Below are 20,764 nucleotides of genomic sequence, written 5' to 3'. Positions count from 1 at the left end.
CAGGCTTATCTTGAAGGGTGTAAAGCAGCTTGTTTTACCACATTTAATCGACAGTAAAGATTAGGTGAAAATGAACCACACAGTGCTTTATTAAAATAAGTCTTTTTATTACACAGCACAATCACTAACGCATTGGTATATCTCCTACCCAGCGATATCAACAATACACGCAAGAATACTTCAAAATAATCTGGTACGTAGTACAAATATACACTGGTCTCCAGGTGAATACCATACCATATACTAAGAAAGCAGAATGCGAACTGCAAAGGAGAACGGAACTTGAACCAAAAGACTCAGAGGAGCTGAGGAGACAAGGAACCACTCAAGGTCAGTACCCAGAACCCCATGGAGGTAGTGTGCAGGGTGGAAACACAATTGCGTGCCCAATAGGAGTCAATGGAGAAGTCGTGATTGCAGCTTTGAAAAAGAAGGATCCTTCCCAGAGGACCCCGAAGAAACCCTTTGGAAGATGGAAGGTTAGAGAGCCACCCCACCGGTGGATGCCCCAGGAACAAGGCTACCTGCATCAGGGTAGACGAGTGCATAAGGGTGAAATGACGTTGGAACCTTTCGTAGATGACAATGGAAGATTTCAAAGAAGATGCCTCTGGAGAAGCCTGTGAAGGAGTCCAGTGGAATCCAAGGGTGGATTCTTGAAGAGGAGAACATGTAAGCAGAGGTGACAAGGATGCATGGAAGCACAATGTCCATGGTTGTTAGGAGGTTCGGATCTAAACACGGTGACCTTATAGCTTCAGCTGTGAGGAACAGGCGATGTTGAGGAAGACCAGGAGCAGGGCACAAACTGTCCCATGTTAGATGTCAGTGTCTAGGTGGTGGGTGTCTGGTGTCCGGCGGGAGCACCAACTAGTAACCAAGCACCCTGCCCTCAGGACTGAAGAGCCTGCCATAGGGGAGATGAGAGACATAGGTTTTAAGTTCAGTGACATCAAATATAAGGAGACTTGTATCTCTCATGAGGGGTGCAAGCACCAACTCACTCAGGCTGCAATGGCAGGTCTGTAGTAACAGTTTAAGTGGACTCCCATGGGTAGCACAATACATGCTGCAGCCCATGGGAGACCCCTGGTGCACCTATGCCGTGGGTACCACAGCTCCATATACTAGGGGCTTATAAGTGTACACCAGTAGCCACTTGTGGAGGCTCCAAAGTACTTACCAGAGCCAATTTAGGGGAGAGAGCACCTATACTGGGGTCCTGATTAGCAGGAACCCTGAAAACTAAGACAAAAACATACTGACACCAAGCAAAAAGTGTGGGTGATCATGAAAGCAGATCCTACTTTCCCACACCGATAAAGGTAAAAGTGCACAACTGCTGATTTATCAGCATGTACTTGAGTGGTGTAGAGTGAATTGAACTCAAAGCCCACTGAACAGCAGGACAATAACATTGTTGGGCTAAGCGAACACAATATGGCTGAATGTAATTGGTACTGCTGAAGTGGTTCTTAATTTCACTTTTATAGGGGTGGCTAATAACATGCCAGAACTATTATGGTATGTCTCACTTTGCCAGCATCTTTATGGTGGTTCTCATCACAACAAGACCTTCACGTCTCACTAGGCTACATCCCTTTAAATGGTTGTCACCAAGCTTCTAAATTTAACCCTGCCACTAGAATTACATAATGGTGCACTGTTGCCTACTTAATTAACCCCTTCCCGTGAAGTTCTTTGCAGATTTCACCCAAAAAACTGTTTCTTGAACTTAAAGATAAAAAGTTACTAAAAGTGCTGTTCACGGATTGCAGCACAATACCTGTACTCTGCAGCTGCTGTATTCAGGAAGTAATGAGGTGAAGGTTGTGCATTGATTTTATTAATAACCTCAATTGATGATCATAAGGAAGGGTGTTTGTCTGCAGCAAGAAATGTAAAAGAGTACATAATTAAAAGTAATTCAAACAGGGTGTAAAGCTTGACTCCTTGTGATGACAATTGTTAGTGTCATTATTCGTGTGAATTCCTGTTGAAATCACAGACGATGTTCTTAAAATAGCAATTATTTCAGGAAGGCACTCACTTTAAAAGGTTCAAAAAACTGTTTTGGATCTCTTTTTGAGGTCTCATGTCTGGAATCTGAAAGTGCCTCCCATGAGACACATGCTTGGTAAATACATATGTAGCAGTGCTGTGATGCAGGGTTCTTTTCTCATGGAAGTAGAGGTTTAATTAAGTCCCTAGTGTGTGAGCATTAAGTAAACTTGAAACAGAAGACCATTTTAACACTAATCTGGGATCTGCACATATAGACTTGTTTACTGCTGAGTGCAACATTGTACATGTTTTGAACAAACTTTTACACTGGGAGGTTTCAAGGACAGCACAAGTAAACAGGCCATTTTGTTTTTCCATGCAAGTCGTTAATTGCTGGTGAATAAAAATTCGAATACGATTCACTGAATATCTATTGTTTTCTTTCTGAAGTACACTTGTCTTTTTCTGTATGTGGTTTAGATCCCTTTAGTATCATGCGTTCAAAATATCACAATAGCTCAAGAGTAATGCTGTGTAGAATGTGCCACACGTTCTTTCCTACGTAGTCCCTCCTTTACGGACCTGCCGCCATTTTGGTGGCGCGCCAGTTCAAACAAACATTCTTAAGGTTTATATGTTAAAAGCCAGCTTCCAAAGGCGACACCTGTTGCCTTTGGCAGTGATAGTTGTATAATGGGTGGAGCATCGAATCCTGCCAGGACTCTGAAATCATTTGTACATAATGTGAAAAGTACATGGACTATTTTGGCCCAGAGCATGGTATCATGTTTGAATAACGTAGTGGCTATAAAAAATATTTTTTTATCTGAATTACTTCACAAGACAGATCAGTATTATTACAGCTTTCTTTCAGTGCTTCCTGCCGGACATGCCAATAATCTGACTTTATGCACGACATCCGGTTCGAAAAAATAATATTGTTATGCCTTAAACTCCTCTCTATCATTTTTGTATACCAAATGATTCCTGGGACCATTTCTGACACACCCTTAAGAAACCCAGCCGAATATTTTAGCACTTGTACCTTTTTATCACTCTGTGTTGGTTTCTTATACTTCCTCCTAAGACTATACAACCTTTTTTCTCCTGATTCCGGTTAGGTGGGAGTCTCGTGCCCACTCTTATCTCCCCATTTACAGTTCTCCTTTTAACCCTTTACTCATTTGTTCATTCCATGTTACTTGTTGCACCAATAAGGTGGCATTTATTATGATTGCCCTTATCAGAGGTGAGGTGTTTGATAGGCTATGTAAATCCTTACTAGGCGGGGGACATTGTTTGGGAGGTTGTGGCTGTGGGATTAACAATATACTCTTGCCTGTACTTGTAAGTTTACCTCTGTGAATCGGGCCGAAATAAGGTCGGGCCTTTGAGGTGTTTGGCCATGGCAGAGGCAAAGTGATATATTGAAAAAGAGTATCGACAAAATCATTATTGTCAAGTCGTTAGCAGCAAAGACAGCATCACAATACTGTAATGAAAGTAAAGGAAGAGGATTTGGTGTTACAGCTAACCCTGCCACCTTTGGAACTGGGGTACCAGGTTCGAATCTTTGCGTCGGCTCAACATCCTGAGTTTCTACACAAATTCCTTAATCTCCCCATGCCTAAAAAAATGAATGTGACCTTGTGTAATTTAAGTGGTGCTCATGCAAAGCTCAAATACCTTCTGGTCGAGTTCAAGATATATAAAACTGCATATAAGTCAGTTACAAACTGCTGCCTCCACTAAGTAATTTCTACTTGTAGTTATACCAGAGATACTGTATGAACCTGCACATTACAAATGTTCACTTCGTGCCCCCTTGCAATGTCCATCCAAGGTGAAGGTTTGTGGTTCATCTTGAGGAATCCTGAAATGTTTAACAGACTGCTATAGCAGCTTACGTCCTTTTTATTGTCATTTTTCAATCAGTACATAGGTACAGTAGCATGAGCACATCATCAATATTTGTATGACATATGGGGAATGAATCGCATGGCACAGCCATTCATAACATGTACATTTATAAACATTAGTTCTATAGCTCAGGTGACGTACAGATTGATTGCGTGTTTCTGAGTAACTCATATTGTTGTATTCGTTACCTGGGTGCTAGGTTCTTGTATCTTAAAGGGTAATAAATTGCATCTTAGTTTCCCAAAGGGCTAGGGTCCCCCTCAAACTGGTAATTGCCTTCATTCCCACCCGCCAGCTGCGTCTCCTTGTCTATCTACCACGCCTGGGCTGGTTAACACATAGATGCGTAGGGGGTCCTAGATGTCTCTTGGCCTAGAGGATATAGGGAGTAATTCCTCGTTTGCTCCTGCCAAAAGAGAAGATCATGTAACCATTCCGTAAATTTAGGGGCTCGCCCCCTGCCCCATCTGCACGCCACTTTGCATTTGGCCAGTAATAATCCTAATGCTATGTAGCGTTTGTATTCTGGGGAATCTCTTCAGTGTACCCTAATAGCGCGGTTATGGGTGACGCCGTCAACAAGATGAAGGACATCTGCCCAAGGGCTTCGAATACCTGGTTCCAAAAGTTTTTAATTGTCACACATTTCATGCAGGAAGCCCGCTTTTTCTTTCCGCATCTATCACAGGCTTCACTGTCTCGTAGCTGAAATTTGAACATTTTGACAGGTGTGTAATATAATCTATGGATGCATTTAAAAAGGATGATGTGCAGACTACTTCTTGCTGACACGCATCCAGTCTGTTGACAGCAGTAATTCAATTGTTTTTTGCTTAGGCGTCGCCTAGTTCTTCCTCCAATTGTACCCGAGATGTAATCTATGTCCCTGTATCGCAGTTTGCGTACTATGATATATGAGGGATACCACAGGAGTAGGGCTTGTGCTCTGTAGTAGACGATGGAGTGGGAGTAGTGTAGGTGGTTCAGTCGGAAATGTTGAGGTAGCTGCCTTGCAGCTTCCTTCCTTTGCTCGGGTTAAGCATGTGATATCACAATACTTTAATTGCGAACTTTGCCTACCTGCCGGGGGACCCTCATTTGCTGTTCTGCTGCTGGCGTTGTTATCGCCGTTTCCTGGGTGCCTCTTAGCTGTGTGTCTCCCCCGCCGCCGCCACCACCTTTCGCGGCCGAGAGCGGGGGGAGACTACAGCCCCCAGAGTGCTTTGCGGGCCCTGACGCCCAACACGCGCCCGGAGGCGCATAAAAGAGCGTCGCTCCTCCCGCGTCGCGGGACGCGCACGGGCGGCGCCGGGCTAAGCCCGGGACAAGGGCGGGACCGTCTGTGGCCGTCCGGGGCCAAAGGAGGCCGGGCCGGGCCCTGTCCCCTGTGTTTAAGTTGGAAGCTGCCCGTGTGGAGGATTTTCCTGACTCATCCACTGGAATCCGAGACTCTTGCATCCTGGCCCGGTATTCAGGTTGTTCATACCCTTAGTGTTATGTATGTGATTTACTGCTGCTAGGCGGGCCTGAGGAGTCCACCGTGAGGTTCTGCTGTGACATTGTACCCTCGAGACACTTTACCCCCGTCTTAGGCCTTAGTACAAGCAAGTGGGGCAGTGCTTACTAGACTATGGTTAAGTCAAAGAACCACCAATCAAGGTTAGGGGGAGGGGTAAAGGGAACCCTGGACGCTTTTATTATACGCGCAGAGTCATTGTTAGCTCATGAGATCCAACTGACTGAGAAGCGGCTCTCGCTGGATTCCCTAATTGCAAATAAACGGTCCTCGCTGGGCAACATAGTTCTTTGCCCCACGCCTGGCGGAGGAGCCCGTCTATCTCATACAACACAAGTCCATCTAACCCAGCCCCATTCCTCTGACATACCATTGTTGGCAGAGTGTAGTTCACAGGGGGACTCAGACACATTAGGCCTAACCGTAACAGACCTCATTAACAAAGGTAGCCCGAGGCAATTGTCCGCCAATACCAACCCCCAGCCGGCTATTGATCATAACACACTGGGAGGAGAAGAGCTAAGGGGGGCGTCCAGCACACAACGACTAGCGCCTAATATCGAATCCACTCAGCCTCCCATTAGTGAAGTTATTACACGTTCCAAAAGATCCAAACTAGTGACTGGGCACCTAGATAGTGGCGGAACGCTCGTAGCAAATCGCCCCAGCAAGTCTAGCCGTAGAGGGCAAACTAAGCCTACTAAAGGAGGTAACTTAAACCCCGATAATACAGTATGCTCAGATTGTCATAACACAAACAGGGAGGTGGGGCTGCATGACATCATCACAGCTTTTGGGGAAAAATGGAACAGCTTTTATCTCAACATCTAGACCCAGTCATGACAGCAATTCTAAACTTGGTGGAGAAAATAAGTAGGTTGGCTGACCCAGCTAGTGGACAGCCTCCCGGGGCCAAACCACAAAGGAGGGAGGAGGAGCCAGCAGTGGCTGATTGCGGGAATAAGGCTGCTACTAATTCGGACCCCGAGCTTAGAGACCACAGGGAAACATACCTGGAACATGGGAATATAAGTAACAGGGTCCCTGGAGGAAAGGCCCAGGGTATCACACGAATCCCTCCCGATCCTAAGGATGTTTGTCGGGGACCAATAGAGCATGCTAATGTTGATAAGATCACTAGGAATGTTTGCGTCCAGAGCACCCCAGGTCTCCAGACACTGGACTTACCTCCCGCATCCAGTCCCTATTCGATTGTGTTAGTAGGCGTGCCTGGTCTTAATAATGATAGAGAAGAAACGACCGACACACTGATTAACCCCTTGTGTGCCCCGCCCTTTCCCCGCCCTGTGCCGGGCGTTGAATTAGCGGGCGGGGTTCATGACGAGATAGTCTCGTCATGGGCACAGCGCAACCGCGGCCCATGACGAGACTATCTCGTCATGGGCACTCAAGGGGTTAATAAAGCCTCGCACTGGTTACTCAGTAATACACCTGCCAGGAGATTGCAGCATAGGCACATCCTTATGGCTAGGAGAGCTGCTTGGATTGGAAAAACCGAGAAAAAATTTGCGGGCGACTGTGTGATTGTCAATTTTAGGCACCCCGAGTTAGTCAGAGATCTGCTTGATAATCGTCATGAGGAGGGAGGTAACGGGTCCTGTATCAGGGTGTTACCCCTGCATTTCTTTTACAGGAATAGAGCACCGGATACTGGGACGAGATGGCAGGGGTCAGGGGTAGTCATGAAAAGAAGGAAAGAGGCTCATAGTAATGTAATGAATAGATTTGCCCCACTTTCAAGTTTGTCCGCCCTGGACGAGCACGATTGACTGAAGAAATCAGGTAACGGGGAGTATGAGATAGAACCAGATATTCACTGCACCACTGGAGAAATACATCCTCTAGGGGCACTTGATTTGGTATTGGGGATATCTGACTCAGACCTAGTAGCTGGCAATGCAGGAGTGTTGGGGAGGGAAGTTGAATTCATGACACCATCAATCAACAGTTTAAATATGCGTACTACCCCAAGAAAGTTGCCCGGAGCACTCAAGGGTCTAGACGTAAACCATAAAGAACTGAGGTTGATTTCCTGGAACATTGCACATTGACTGGCAACCAAGATCCAAAATTCGGACTGGCAAGATTTTATTAAAAAACAACATGGCATTTGCCTCCAGGAAACATGGGAAACAAGCATTAATGCATCATTCCTCGAAGGCTATAAATCATTTTTTGTTGCAGCCAGGAAATCACCTATGGGTCGCGCCAAGGGAGGGTTAATCATGTATGTGGCGTTGGCACTGCATGGGAGGTGGGTAGACTTGGGGTGGGATTCAAGCTGTCTCCAGGGAGTAAGATATACAACTAAGGGTATAAAGATTATTTTCATACATTTCTATAATGCAGGACAATCTATGTTAAATTTGGCTGAGCTGGAGGAGAGGCTGACTAGCTTAAATGATACAAGGGATGCAGGCACCCAGTTAATCCTTATGGGGGATTTTAATTGTCATCAGGGCCCCCACCTGAAATGGGAAGGTGGGAGGTGGGATGCCTGTCCCTCTACTAAGGGTTGGCACCCGGAGCACTCCAGAGAGGGTCTGGCACTAAGTAGAATTGTCAGCAAGTTTGCACTAACTCACACGATGGACATGATTGGGTGCGGGACACCTAATACATTGACTCCGTCCTTTAAGGGGAGGGGAAATTATTCAATTATTGATTATATCTTCATATCCACTGTGCTAGAAAGTAGAGTAGGCCATTTTGAGATAGTGCCAAGTGTGTTCAGCGACCATAACCCCCTGGCACTGTCACTGGCGGACACACTTGAGTGGCTGATACGATCACCGTGGGTGAATACAAGGCTAGGGATCAGGGGAGGAGAATTAAATGGAGTAACATTGATGGTGATGAACTCCATAGAGCTCTCCTCGCCAATGCTGAGAATTACACCTGGAGGTGCCTAGACCCTAAGGTAGAGGGGACGGACCTAATTGTAGCGTTCGAGGGTACTGCTCAGCATATAGATAGCCTTCTAAGAAGAAAACCCAAGCCCCAGGTTGATTTTCGCCCTAGATGGTTTGACAAGAACTGTTCAAAGGCCCATAGGGACCTGAAGTTGGCACTAATAACGGTCCCAAAGGATAAAGGAAACATTGCCGCATGCAGGAGTCGCTATAAAAAAGCGACCAAGTTGCGGAAAACCTCCTTACAAATTGAAGCATGGGAATCGTTAAGAGAGGCAGCTGAGCTCAGAGACATGAGCAGTTTCTGGAGGGTAATAAATGCCCCGTGTTTTCAACCTCCAAACAAACCTCAAGTGGCGTCTCATATTTTGCCAGAGGCGTGGGAGGCGCACTTCATTAGCTTGTACAACCGCGGGGAATTGGAAGTGCAGTCAATCCCAGTCATAGGACTTCCCACCTGCGCCTGGATACCCATCACGGTGGATGAGGTTCAATTGGGCATAGATGGCCTAGTAGTGAGAAAGGCACCAGGCCGGATGGGATACCTCCAGATCTATTTAAAAGCCAGCCAGACCTCTGGGCCCCCATTTTAACTAGGGTGTATAACACAGCTATTGAGGTTGGTATGCCTAGATCCTGGTCTACGGCCGTTATTGTGCCCATATTCAAGAAGGGTAATAGAAATGACCCACACTGTTATCGCCCAATATCCCTAATAGATGTTACGGCGAAAGTCTTGGGGAGAGTCATTTTAAACCGCTTAATGATATGGGCTGAAGAAAATAACATTATCACGGACGTCCAGTATGGTTTCCGAAATGGGCGCTCCACAACTGATCAATGCCTTAACCTTTATCATCTGGTGGCAAAATATACCGTGGCCAGGGAAGGTACAGTGTATCTGGCATTCATGGACCTCTCTGCAGCTTTCGACTGTGTGAACAGAAGAAAGCTGTGGGAAATTTTGAGTGCCATGGGCGTGGACTCAGGATTGATCCACGCTCTGCGTATGCTCCACCAAAACACTACGCCACGGGTCAGATTCACTGACGAGGGTGACGTGACAGAGGACTTCCAGTGTCGTGGTGGGGTGAGGCAAGGATGTATCCTTGCGCCCTTCCTGTTCACGCTATACATTAATGGGCTCGACAAGGCGCTTGGGGCCTTGGAGGCAGATTGTCCCTGCATCGGGAGGAGAGGTATACCCGTCCTCCTATACGCAGACGACGCGGTCCTCTTGGCGCGTACAGGTAGGAGCCTGCAGGCCCTCATTAGTGGATTTGTCAGTTTCATGGCAGACCTTGACCTCGTTCCCAACCTCACAAAATCATACATTATGGAAGCGGGCAAAACCCCCTATAAGAACTGTGTTTTCACCATAGGTACACATAAACTTGAGAAGGTAAAACACTTTAATTATTTGGGGATTGTATTCGATATAGATTTGAATTTTAAATCCCTCGTAAGTCACAAATGTACCCAACATCTCAGTACGGTGGGGTCAATAACGAATTATGCACGCAGACTTGGTCGTTGGTCACCCAATGAAATAGCGCACCTATATAGTTCTGTCTGCTGTGCCAAAACCCTGTACGGAAGTGAGGTGTAGGGTTTCGCAAACGGAAGAAAAATTCAAATGGAGGAAAACAAGTTTTTAAGGAGACTTTTGCAAGTGCCTCAAAGCACCCCTTCCTTTATAGTCCACGAAGAGCTGGGTATCTCTTATATTAGTGAGAGGGCTTGCCTCAAACCCATCATATGTTGGATTAAAATCTGGACAAACCCTGAGGCAGGCCTCAGTAGACAAATCTTGGAGGACTGTATGAAGGGGGACAAGGGGCTGCAAATACCCTGGCTCAAATATGTAAGGGACACACTAATTAGTCTGGGCCATGCAAATTTTTTTGATGCCCCCTCCACACTAGTCAACAGAGATAAGGGTGTCATAAATGCAGACTTCTTACGACACTCAGCCAGCGCCAGAGAGGAAAGGGAAGGGCGGAAATGCACTGTAAGACAACACCAGCTTACTAAAACCTGTGCGGGCATGGAATTTTACCTGTCTAATATACACAATAGACAGGATAGATTCCTGATGACAAGATTTAGGTTAAACCTCTTGCATCACATTCTATCAGTCCCCGCTGGCTTTGTTAGCAATGTAAGCACAAAAGGGTGTTGCGGCTGCGATCTACGATCTCCGCAAGATACCCTTCATTTCGTCCTAATATGTCCTTTCTATGCCTATCCAAGGACGCGGTTTTTAAAAACCATCCTGAAACGTTCAAAAATTAGACAGGCTAAAGTGGCCCTCTTATTTCTCAAACTCTCCGTTGACCTATTTGTATTATTCAGCACTGTGCACTTTTTGCGACTGGCAGTCAGACTAAGAAACACTAGAGGAGAGGACTAATTGCCAGGATTGCTTCCTTGTTTATATGAACACAAAAGTTGGTTTCCAGACTCAGTCTATACTAATTGTTATGAGAAAGTCGCAGATAATGGATTTTAGTATCCGATTGTCCTGTTTTTAATTACCATCTATAGTGGGGTTTTTTATTGTTGACTTTTAGGGTTATTATGTATATTTGATTGTTGTTTTCAACAAAAGTATGATAATTTTTGATGTGTATCTTTTATGGATATTTTCAAATACCCGAATAAAGATATTTGAATTTGAATTTGAGTAGTGTAGGTGGTTCAGTCGGAAATGTTGAGGTAGCTGCCTTGCAGCTTCCTACCTTTGCTCGGGTTAAGCATGTGATAACCATTATTTACCTTTTAATCACAATGCCAACAGACTTCCAAGTGTTCTGCCAAGACTTTTGTTCCTCTTTACTAATAATGGTGTGTTCCCCTATTTGAAGGTGTGAAAAACCAAAAATTGCACCATTTGCTCACATAATTTGAACCAGGTTTTAGCTGGTGTAAATGAAGCACACAAAACACTGTGGGACACAGTTATTACCCAAACTGGAATCCTGATTTAGTTGCAAACAAGAGTTTGCATAATTCTCCGACAGCTGCCCATTTGCTACACATTTTTTAAAATAATGTTTCTAACTACTCCCAAATATTAGTGACTTCTACTATGCCTGTCTGCTCCTGCTTTTCAAAGACAATGTGTCAGCCTCCTCCTTCCATTTAAAAGTGTCTAAATATAAAAATATTAGTAAAATGTGGTTTATTTTACATAGGAAATGGAACTTTCATCTTGCATGCAATTTATTTTTAATATTATCAGCCCATTAACAATACCATCACGTTTCAATCGCTTGGAACATCATCGGTGTGCAGATCTCATATCAGAAGGGCAAAGCATCAACTGCACACTTGGAATCACTGCATGGAGCAATGCTTACTCAAACATTTAACAAGGGCATCAGGTTCCAGTGAGTGGAGGCAAATCCCCAATAGGTTGAGTTGCAAAGACTAATTTCCACAAAAACATAAGAGGATGACTTCAGTCATCCATTATATGCATTATCCATTATAGCCATGCCTAAATGGCTCTGTCATGGTAGATATGTCCTAGACATGACCTTTCAAATTCTTTTGAGTTGACCTCATCTTCCATAAACTAAACTCTATGTCATTTTGAGATGTTTGAGTAAGCAATACCTACAGCAAAACGCCATATCCCGGCTTTCTTCAAATATGTTTTTTTTTACCGGTTTTCTCATGTGATATTTTTTCAGCTCCCGATTTAAAAAGAGGCAACTGATCTGGGCAGTTTCAGATCCACTATTAGCATCTAAGTTAAACTATGCTCATATCCATCCCATGTCAATGGCCCAGTAGATATCACTTGATGGGTGGGCCCCTAATGCACATGTGAGCATGATACTGCGGGTGGACGCAGAGTCTACCTACAGCGCCAAGCAGCGTTTTCCTTCCTTGGGCCTGGGGAGGGGGAGCCTGCACAATGTGGCGATCTGGCAGCGCATGGAGGGCCGCGAACAGTGCTGTGAGGCCCAGACTGCTACGCCTGAGGCGTCTGCTCTATGGAGGCTCGCCCGAAGAGGGGGTTCACGCTGGTCCTCCAATTGGTACTTAGCAGGACTGCGCCATGGCAGAAGCCATGAGCTGCAGGCTGCAGATACTCCTCTATTAATACCAGCATTTTGATGAAGGGACTATGAGGCCAAGTGGATGGTCACCCCCTCCGTCTCTGGCCCCCCCTTGAGCTCACTGACCACCTCATCTGCAACATGACAGGTGCCCGAAGATGTTCCCACGGCCCCCCGGATGCTCAGCCTCCAAGCCTCCACCCCAGCAATCTATCATGACTATGCTAGCAGCCTTCCCTGCATTGGTGGACTTGATCTGCCAGCTGGAATGCACAATCAAAAACATATGTGGATGCTTGACAAGGTGCTACAAGCTATCCAAGACTAAGATCACCATGGAGGTCCAACTCGGGGCAATTCAAATATAGATTGGGTTGTTGTGGGCTGAACATGTCAAACTTACGGAGAGAGTGGATGAAGGGGAACCCTCCTTGACTTCAATGCAACCCTTCCTGATAAACATGCAAGACCAACTGAATTCCTTCCAAACTGAAGTGTGCGACCTCAAGTTGAGGGCGGAGGATGCTGAGGATCATTCTCAGTGCAATAATGTCTGCCTTCAGGACTTCTCCAGAGAGTTGGAGGGCCCCAACCTAGAGCTCTCCCTGGAGGACTGTTCAAAAACTACAGTTTTGGCCAACGGTATTCCAAAGATTTTCTCTATCGAGAGGACACATAGGATTCCTGGTCACCCCCCTCTACTGGAGGCTCCTCCACGTCCAGTGATAGCATGTCCGTTCAACTATAGGGACAGGGATCTCCTACTGCAACTATTTTGAGCAAAAGACCCCTGTAAGTACAATGGAAACAACATCACAGCTTACCCAGACTAAAATGTGGAGGTCCAGAGACGTTGCAACAGCTTTGGAGTGATCAAGGCACAGCTATGCACTCTGGGGTCAACATATGCATTACTTTTTGCAGCCAAGCTTAGGGTTGGGGATGCGGACACTACACATTTTTTACCCTTCCACAAGGAGGCCTAGTTGTGCTCCAAAGAGGTACAGGACCGGTGGGAATGACTGGAGCTGATTTGCTAGGCTGGTCTGATGAGAGGCCCAGGCTCCGCCACCACAATCTCACCGCTCTGAGGAACAGGCTGCTAAGGAACAGGCACAGATAATGGCAGAGGTCGCACTCCATGGCATCAACAGATTTCAGGTCCTGGGCCCTTGATACGGATCATGAATCAGTGTTAGGAGCCCCCAGTTCAGTGACCTCAGATTGGGAGTCCACAATTGTGCTGGTAAGATCGCCCCAAAAAGGGACCCCAGTTCTGTAACTTTACATTGCTCATGAGTGTGACAGACTGAGCTCATACATAATGGGGATAGGTGGGGGAGGGGTCTGGTTATCCTTTGATATCCATGTTTGCTATGATGGGAACTCTTTGCTGTACATTTTGGCCCAGGAGGACCAGCTTACTACAGGTTCTTTCGACATATAACTCTTGGCCTAACCCTCCAGAGACTTCCGCAAGCACTATTTGGCAATAAGACGGATGTTAGTTACTTATTGAACTATTGGAGACATTGTGGCTTGATGCCTGTTAGCGTCTAAGCCATGGGTGAGGGAGGTATTGTTATGTTACAATTTTTGTCTTTCTTAGGACTGGGCAGAGTGGCACCGGGGTAAGTGTGGGAGTAGTGGTTGGCATGACGGGGGAGCACACTAAAAGTCCTTGGTCTCAGGCAGTAACACAATACACATGGCTACCACATACAATGCCTTGACCTGGAATATCAGAGGCATGTCAACCCAGATACAGCGACATAGGGTATATGTGTAACTTAGGTATAGGCACATTCACATTGCTTACCTCCAGGAGATGCACCTCACTGCTACGGAACTAGACAAGGTGTCCAGGCGCTGAAGCAGGCAGGTATTTTGGGGCAGGGTTTTCTTCCTACACTCGTGGGGCCATGATATGGATTGCACCAGGGATGCCCTATGTCCAGAGTAGTACTGTGGTGGATCCAGATGGCTGATTTGTTTGGCTAGAGGGAGCACTGGATCTTTGACCTCTCTCAGTGGTTTTATTGTATGCACCAAATACACTACAGGGCAAGTTCTTTCACACTGTCACCGGCTCTGCTTTTGAATCCCTAAGCACCAGGTATATGGGAAGGGGATTTTAATTGTCTACACAACATAGACATTGACCACTCAATATCCCTCTCCCTGGGACAGCTACATGATATCTGGTGGATAGGTCAGCCAGGGGAGGCGGACTACTCATACTATGCTACGGGACACCAGGCACACACTAGGCTAGATTACATCCTTTGTAATGCTGAGTTCTGGCCTCAGTTTCTCAGTTCTGAGTACTTAGACAAGACAATATCCAACCACAGCACTCTCAAAGTTGCCTTTCGCTGGGGAGAAGTCAGGGTGCCAATACCAACTTGGCAACTGTGAACCGAGGCCCTTCTCATCACAGCATATAGATACACCATTAGCACACACCTACATCATTATTTTGAGGAACATGAGGGATTCGTGGGTTCCAAAGAAATAGAATGGGACGCAATGAAAGTGGTCATGCAAGGTCATTGTATTAAGATCAGGCGGGGGTAGCGATTCTCTCTTCTCCGTGGCATTTTAGAGCTGGAGGCATGCTTGCAAGCAAATTGGAGGCGGTGACTGTGGTGGAAGCTCATGTGCACCTGACAGAGATTCAGAGACAATATAGAGAAGAGTCGCGTCACCCCACTAACATCAACTATAAGTGCTCTCTGGCTCGCCAGGATGCTATCGGTGACAAGCTGGGATGTACTCTAGCATGGCCACTGCATTAGGCAGCATGTAGAACTCTCATGGGAGCGATTCATACTCCAGCTGGAGACATTCTAAACACAGATAATTGAGGTCTTTGTCCAGTACTACAAGGTACTCTGTTCCCCTCTCCCAGACCACAACCAGAACTATATCCGAGAGGCCACTTTTTCCAGGCTGACTCTTCTGCAATTCCAGGAGTTGGAACACCCCTTACAAATTGAAGAGATACAGGTGGTGATATATCACATGGCTCGGAACAAGGTCCCGGGAGGAAAAGACGGGATCCTTGGGGAATACAATACAATGTTTAGGGCCCCTCTTGCCCCAAGTTACTGGATGTCTACTAGGAGGTGTACCAATGAGGCATGTTGCCAAAATCTCTATAAGAGGCCCTCATAGCTGTGTTGCCCAAACCAGCCAAGGATCCTTTGGAGGGAAGTTCATGTCGCGCATTGTCAAAGTTCATCATTGATTATAAGATTTTAAGCAAGGTGCTCACCAATCGGCTCTTCCCACTACTTCGGTCAATGGTCCACCATGACAAGTGTGGTTTCATCCCTCACAGGGCAACTTATTATAATACACATCGGCTGTGTTTACATTATGGGAGTGGTTGAAGAGGTCAAGGAACTCCTCGTGGTGATCTCCCTGGACTTTGAAAAAGCATTTCTACACCCTGGGGTGGTCGTACTTGCTGCTAGTGATGGAGGCCCTAGGAATGGGACAGATGTTTCTCAGGTGGGTCAAACTGCTTTACACAGCAACGCAAGCCAGGGTGAGAACAGGAAGCAAAATATCATGCCAGTTTGAGGCCAGCAGACACACACGCCAAGGCTGCTCCCTATTGTGCATAATTTTTACATTGACCATGGAGCTGCTGGCTACATTGTTACGGGTGAGGGTTCCAGATTGTGGCATGGCAGTGGGACCAGATTGGTACACAGTCTCCCTCTATGTCGATGATGTGATGGTCTATCCAATGTGACCACGAGCAAGTACTGCTAGCCTTATTCGATCTATTAGACATTTTTGGAGAAATGACGGGCCTCTGGGTAAACAGGGGGAAGTTTTGTGTCTTTCCTTTATTCAAGGTGGAGTGCACAAGTATGTAGGAGCCGGAGCCCAACCACCTACCCTGTCACTTTGAGACATTCCGATACCTTGGTATCAATGTGTTCCACACCGACAAGGACCTCCTGGATGGTAATCACAGGAGAACCCTGGTGTCATGATGTCAGTCCCTGGCCTTCTGGATACGTCTGCTCCCATCACCCATGAGCCCGGCATCTATAGCCAAGATTATAGTGCTCCTATGGCTTTTATATCTTTTTGAGGCAGTGATGGTGGTCCCAAACTAGAGCATTCTTAGGAGACCTGCGAGGGTTAGTTATTAACCTGATATGGGGTGGGGCTCGCCAGTGGCGTGGCTAGGCGTTGTGTCGCCCATTGTGGTCACTGCGTTTGCTGCCCTGTGGCTGAATGAAAGAGCATGGGGGGTGCTTGCGAGTCCTGCAACAGCCGCCCCGCAATCGTAGGTAAGTATGGGGGCGCCGCCTGCAAAGCTTGTGCTGCCTGAAGTGCACAGTCGCCTCTTGCTACGCCACTGGGGCTCGCAAGCATCTATTAGGATGCTCCAGCAGCCAATGATGGAGGGTTATTTGGGGTGCCCAGCCTCGAGCTTTATTTTGTGGTGGAACAGGTACAATGGTCCATGCGATGATTGGTGGGCGACACAATGGGAGAAAGTAAGGCAATCCGGTGGGAGCTGGGCGACCTTGGGGTCCTGGACTGCTGACAGTTAGGGGGGGGCATCCAGGGGCCTAGGCAGATTGGTGTGCGCAGCTACCTGCTGGAATAGGTACATACAGCCCAGATGCAGGCCAACACCCTATGCCCCACAGTTGCTGCTTTAGAGAGTGCCTGGGATGGGAGCCCTGCAGGTGGCACAGGATTCAACACTATGGCAGGAAGCGGGGGGGACCTCCATAGGTGACCTATATTATTATGGAGTCTTGCACGTCTTTCAAGAGCTGTAGGATGAGTATGAGTTGGGAACTGGTCTATTTCTTGCCTATAATCTGCTCATCCTGGAGATTAGATGTACTTGGGCAGTAGGGCAGGAGGAACCATCCCTCCACCACAGGCTACAACACATCCTAACACATGGCTTAGGTAGAAAAGCAATCACAATGCTATATATAGATCTGCAAGCTGAAAACACAGATCATGCACTATGCAATAAACTCCACTGGGAGGAGGACCTGGGTGTCTTGATGACAACCAAGCAATGGGGGATGGCAAAGGAACAGGTGAAACAAGTCTCCTGCAATGCCCGCCTCAAGTTTACAGTTCAGTTATTTGCATCACACATACCTTAAACAATACCAGCTCCACAAGATGCCCCGGGCAAGGTCCTGCTGTGCTGCGACCACAGAGATGCCAATTTTCTATACATGCTGTGGGTGTGTCCAACACTGGAGCAGGTATGAGTGCAGGTGATGGAGCATATCACAGGAGGAGGAGATGTGCAGTTGCTGCTGGACCCCTGGTTATGCCTGTTGGTGATTGTCAAATGGACGAAATGCACCAAACACTGCATGAAACTAGTAGACCTGGCCATCGCCCCTTTAAAGCGCCTAATAGCAATGTCCTGGAAGGCAGCACAGCTGCCCTTGAACTGATTTTGGCTAGGGGTGGTAGACAAATATGTGGCAGCCGAGGCCAACACCATGTCATGTGACCTGCAGCTTACGGGGGGGGGCAGTGGTGCTGCTATGCTCTGGGACACATATGTACTTAAACTCCAGGACCAATTAAATGCCCCTGCATAGTTTGAGTATGTGTGATGTCCTGGGATGGAACCCGGCTCTAAACGCACACTCCGTGGTGGGCCCTAAGAGTCTCGACAAGCCTCCATTACCTGCACTGGGGGTTCTGAATGGCTGGCCAAGAGGTGTACCCTACTCCCTTATGCCCTCTCGTACAGATGCTTCTGTCATTGTTCTTGTTCTGATCTTACCTATGATATTGTGCATACGCTATTGCTCCTGAAATACTGGTTCGTTGTTTAAGGTTTCTGTTGATATGACGGTATTTTGTTTTTCTTCCATTTTCCTATATTTGGCATCACCTTGGGGAATGTAGACTCTATTCAAGAAGGACCTCTGGACCTGGCTCTTCGAATGATCCCCTACCAAAAGGGACCAGCATTCCCCCCCCCCCCCCCCCCACAGTGCCCTTGAGACCCTCACAGGCGAGTCGGCACTCTTTACAAGCACCTGATTGATTGATTTGTGCACAAAATGCATCTCCATTCTGATTTCTCTTCTCTTGTCGCATTAATATGCACAATGTTGCCTTATGTACTGATATATCCGACATATAATTATGATCTATTCTTGAGATATAACTAAATGCCAATAAAGAACTATTATTAAAAAAATATATATATCCATTTAGCCCTTGGCCACATTCAGTAAAAATCAATATTCAACTGTTTTATGTTCCCCTCTCTCTGCATCGACTTCTTCTAATTACTTCTTAGACTTCTTAATATTACAACATCATAGTTTTTCTCAAATTATAAATCAAAAGGGAAAATGAGGTAACAGATGCTAGCTGTATAATTTATGTAAGAATTTGCAATACAACAGTGTTTCTGAATGCCGGGGATCTCTTCAGGAGGCAGCATGCAACAGCCCTTTTCTCCTGTTAGTGCTGCCTAAAACTGAACCAACTACTAACCATGAAAGTAGGGAGAGTATGTGGCGTAATGGCCAGAGCTGGCAACTTCATAGTTGGAGAACCAGCTTCAAATTTTTGCAGCGGCTCAACATCCTGTGATTCTGAGCAAATCACTTACTTGCCTGTAAATTAATGTGTCCTTCACTGGTGCTCATGAAAAGCACCGGTATTGGTGAGTAAGTGCCAGTGCTGACCACCGGAAACCACCCGCTCAAATCAAGCACTGAGCTAGACATTACCAAAATGGCCAAACACAACAATTGATCCTGTCCCAATGTATGAGAGGGACTCAAGAACCCCCTAGAACCTACCCAATAGATGTTTCCTTCATTTCCCACCCTGTTCCAATAATGGTAAAACTCAGTTTTATCATTCAAGGATTCAGATAAGAGACAAAGGCCCCCATAACGTATGACCCGTAAAATTACGATCCATTCACAAACACTTGTTTATGCATGGATTGCAATTACAAATGGCGTGTTGTTCTTTGCACCTGGCAATTAATCGTTGCGATAAAAACTGTACCATTCATTACATTTTGGCAGATCAAACTTGCTGGTATTTAACAAGAGGAAAAGGCCTGGTTTTTACCAGGATATGCACATTTAGGTGTCGTAACCACTCGGAATGTGCTATAATTACTTCTAGTAAAATTCAAATACATCATGGTCTGATTTTATTAATGCAATAACTAGTTATCAAAATACCAGGCGACTCATCATGAGGGCCTAAGAGTTCATAACCAAAGTTACTGAAAAATTATAATTTTTTTCACTTACTGAATATACAAAAATAAATCCATCCCAATCATTAAAAGTCCAGTTGCTCCAGGAAGTGCACCTATGAACTAAACCATAATCACACCACTTACGAACTGACAACATGTGGTACAAGACGCTTGGACATACCGTGGCATATAACAGATATAACTGATGCAGTAAACAAATAGAGAATGACAACATTTCCTTTGGTCCCATCTGTCTATCAGAGATGAGTTTAAATATATAAATAATGAGGCGCTCGCTTGTGATGGGCATTACCAGTTATTGATAGCCAGACTTGCCCTGTAAAGAATTTCAAGAAACAAATGCCAGTGCGCTATTAAACCCAGATGCTATAAATATTGCTCTCTAAACCATAAGAATGTTAGACCACATGCAGTCATAGTGTGTTGTCACATGGCATCTTGGTTTTTGGCTGCATGCATGGAAAGGGACTTTTGTAGTGCAGTGTTTTAACCAGCTGCGAACATGATGCTTGAAAGTGACTCAATCTTGCCATGTTTTATGTCACGTGCAGCAACATTTGAACACAAACTCACTGTGGTGTGATAAAGAAACAGTCTCTAAAGTTAAAAAGAAAGATTTCCACAGGCGCAAGAGTTTTTCACCTAAAGAATGAACACGTATTTTGTTTTTCAATCAGAAGTTAAATATGAATACCTCAAATCCAGGCTTGGATCCTCTCCTTGATTCCTCTCCCCTCACACAATCGACAATCCACACGTATCGGAATTACGTCATGGTGTAGTCACAAATATTGATCTCTAGTCCAACCCTGTTCGATATGTCTAAAAGATTAACAGAACACATATTTCATTAGTATTTCAAATACAACATAATGTTTGAACACTTTGAAATCGGGTAATTAAATGTATCACAAGACCAATAAATCCAGTAATTTTCAAAAAGCAACAATTAGTACTGTATCCCAAATGACCAAAGGGTCAAGATGTGCGGTCCTGTGGATTCCACTAAAAGGGTTAACTTCTGGATAACTTATTTCAAAATCTTATTAAA

General features: G+C 45.8%; 1 protein-coding gene across 2 annotated transcripts in view; it reads right to left on the bottom strand.

Annotated features, from left to right (window-relative positions):
* ADGRG2 (adhesion G protein-coupled receptor G2) overlaps nt 1-20,764 on the bottom strand; it is a 900,557-nt gene that overhangs the window by 784,164 nt on the left and 95,629 nt on the right. For both annotated transcript variants that reach the window (XM_085622206.1, XM_085622207.1), the window contains exon 2: nt 20,408-20,535. The gene's annotated coding sequence lies outside the window, so the exon portion shown is untranslated. The remainder of the gene's footprint in view (nt 1-20,407; nt 20,536-20,764) is intronic.

This window comes from Triturus cristatus, chromosome 8 (assembly GCF_964204655.1).
Source record: "Triturus cristatus chromosome 8, aTriCri1.1, whole genome shotgun sequence".
In the NCBI taxonomy this organism is placed as follows: Eukaryota; Metazoa; Chordata; class Amphibia; order Caudata; family Salamandridae; genus Triturus; species Triturus cristatus.
The sequence above is the reverse complement of the archived record's forward strand: the minus strand, read 5'-3'. Positions and strand labels throughout refer to the sequence as shown.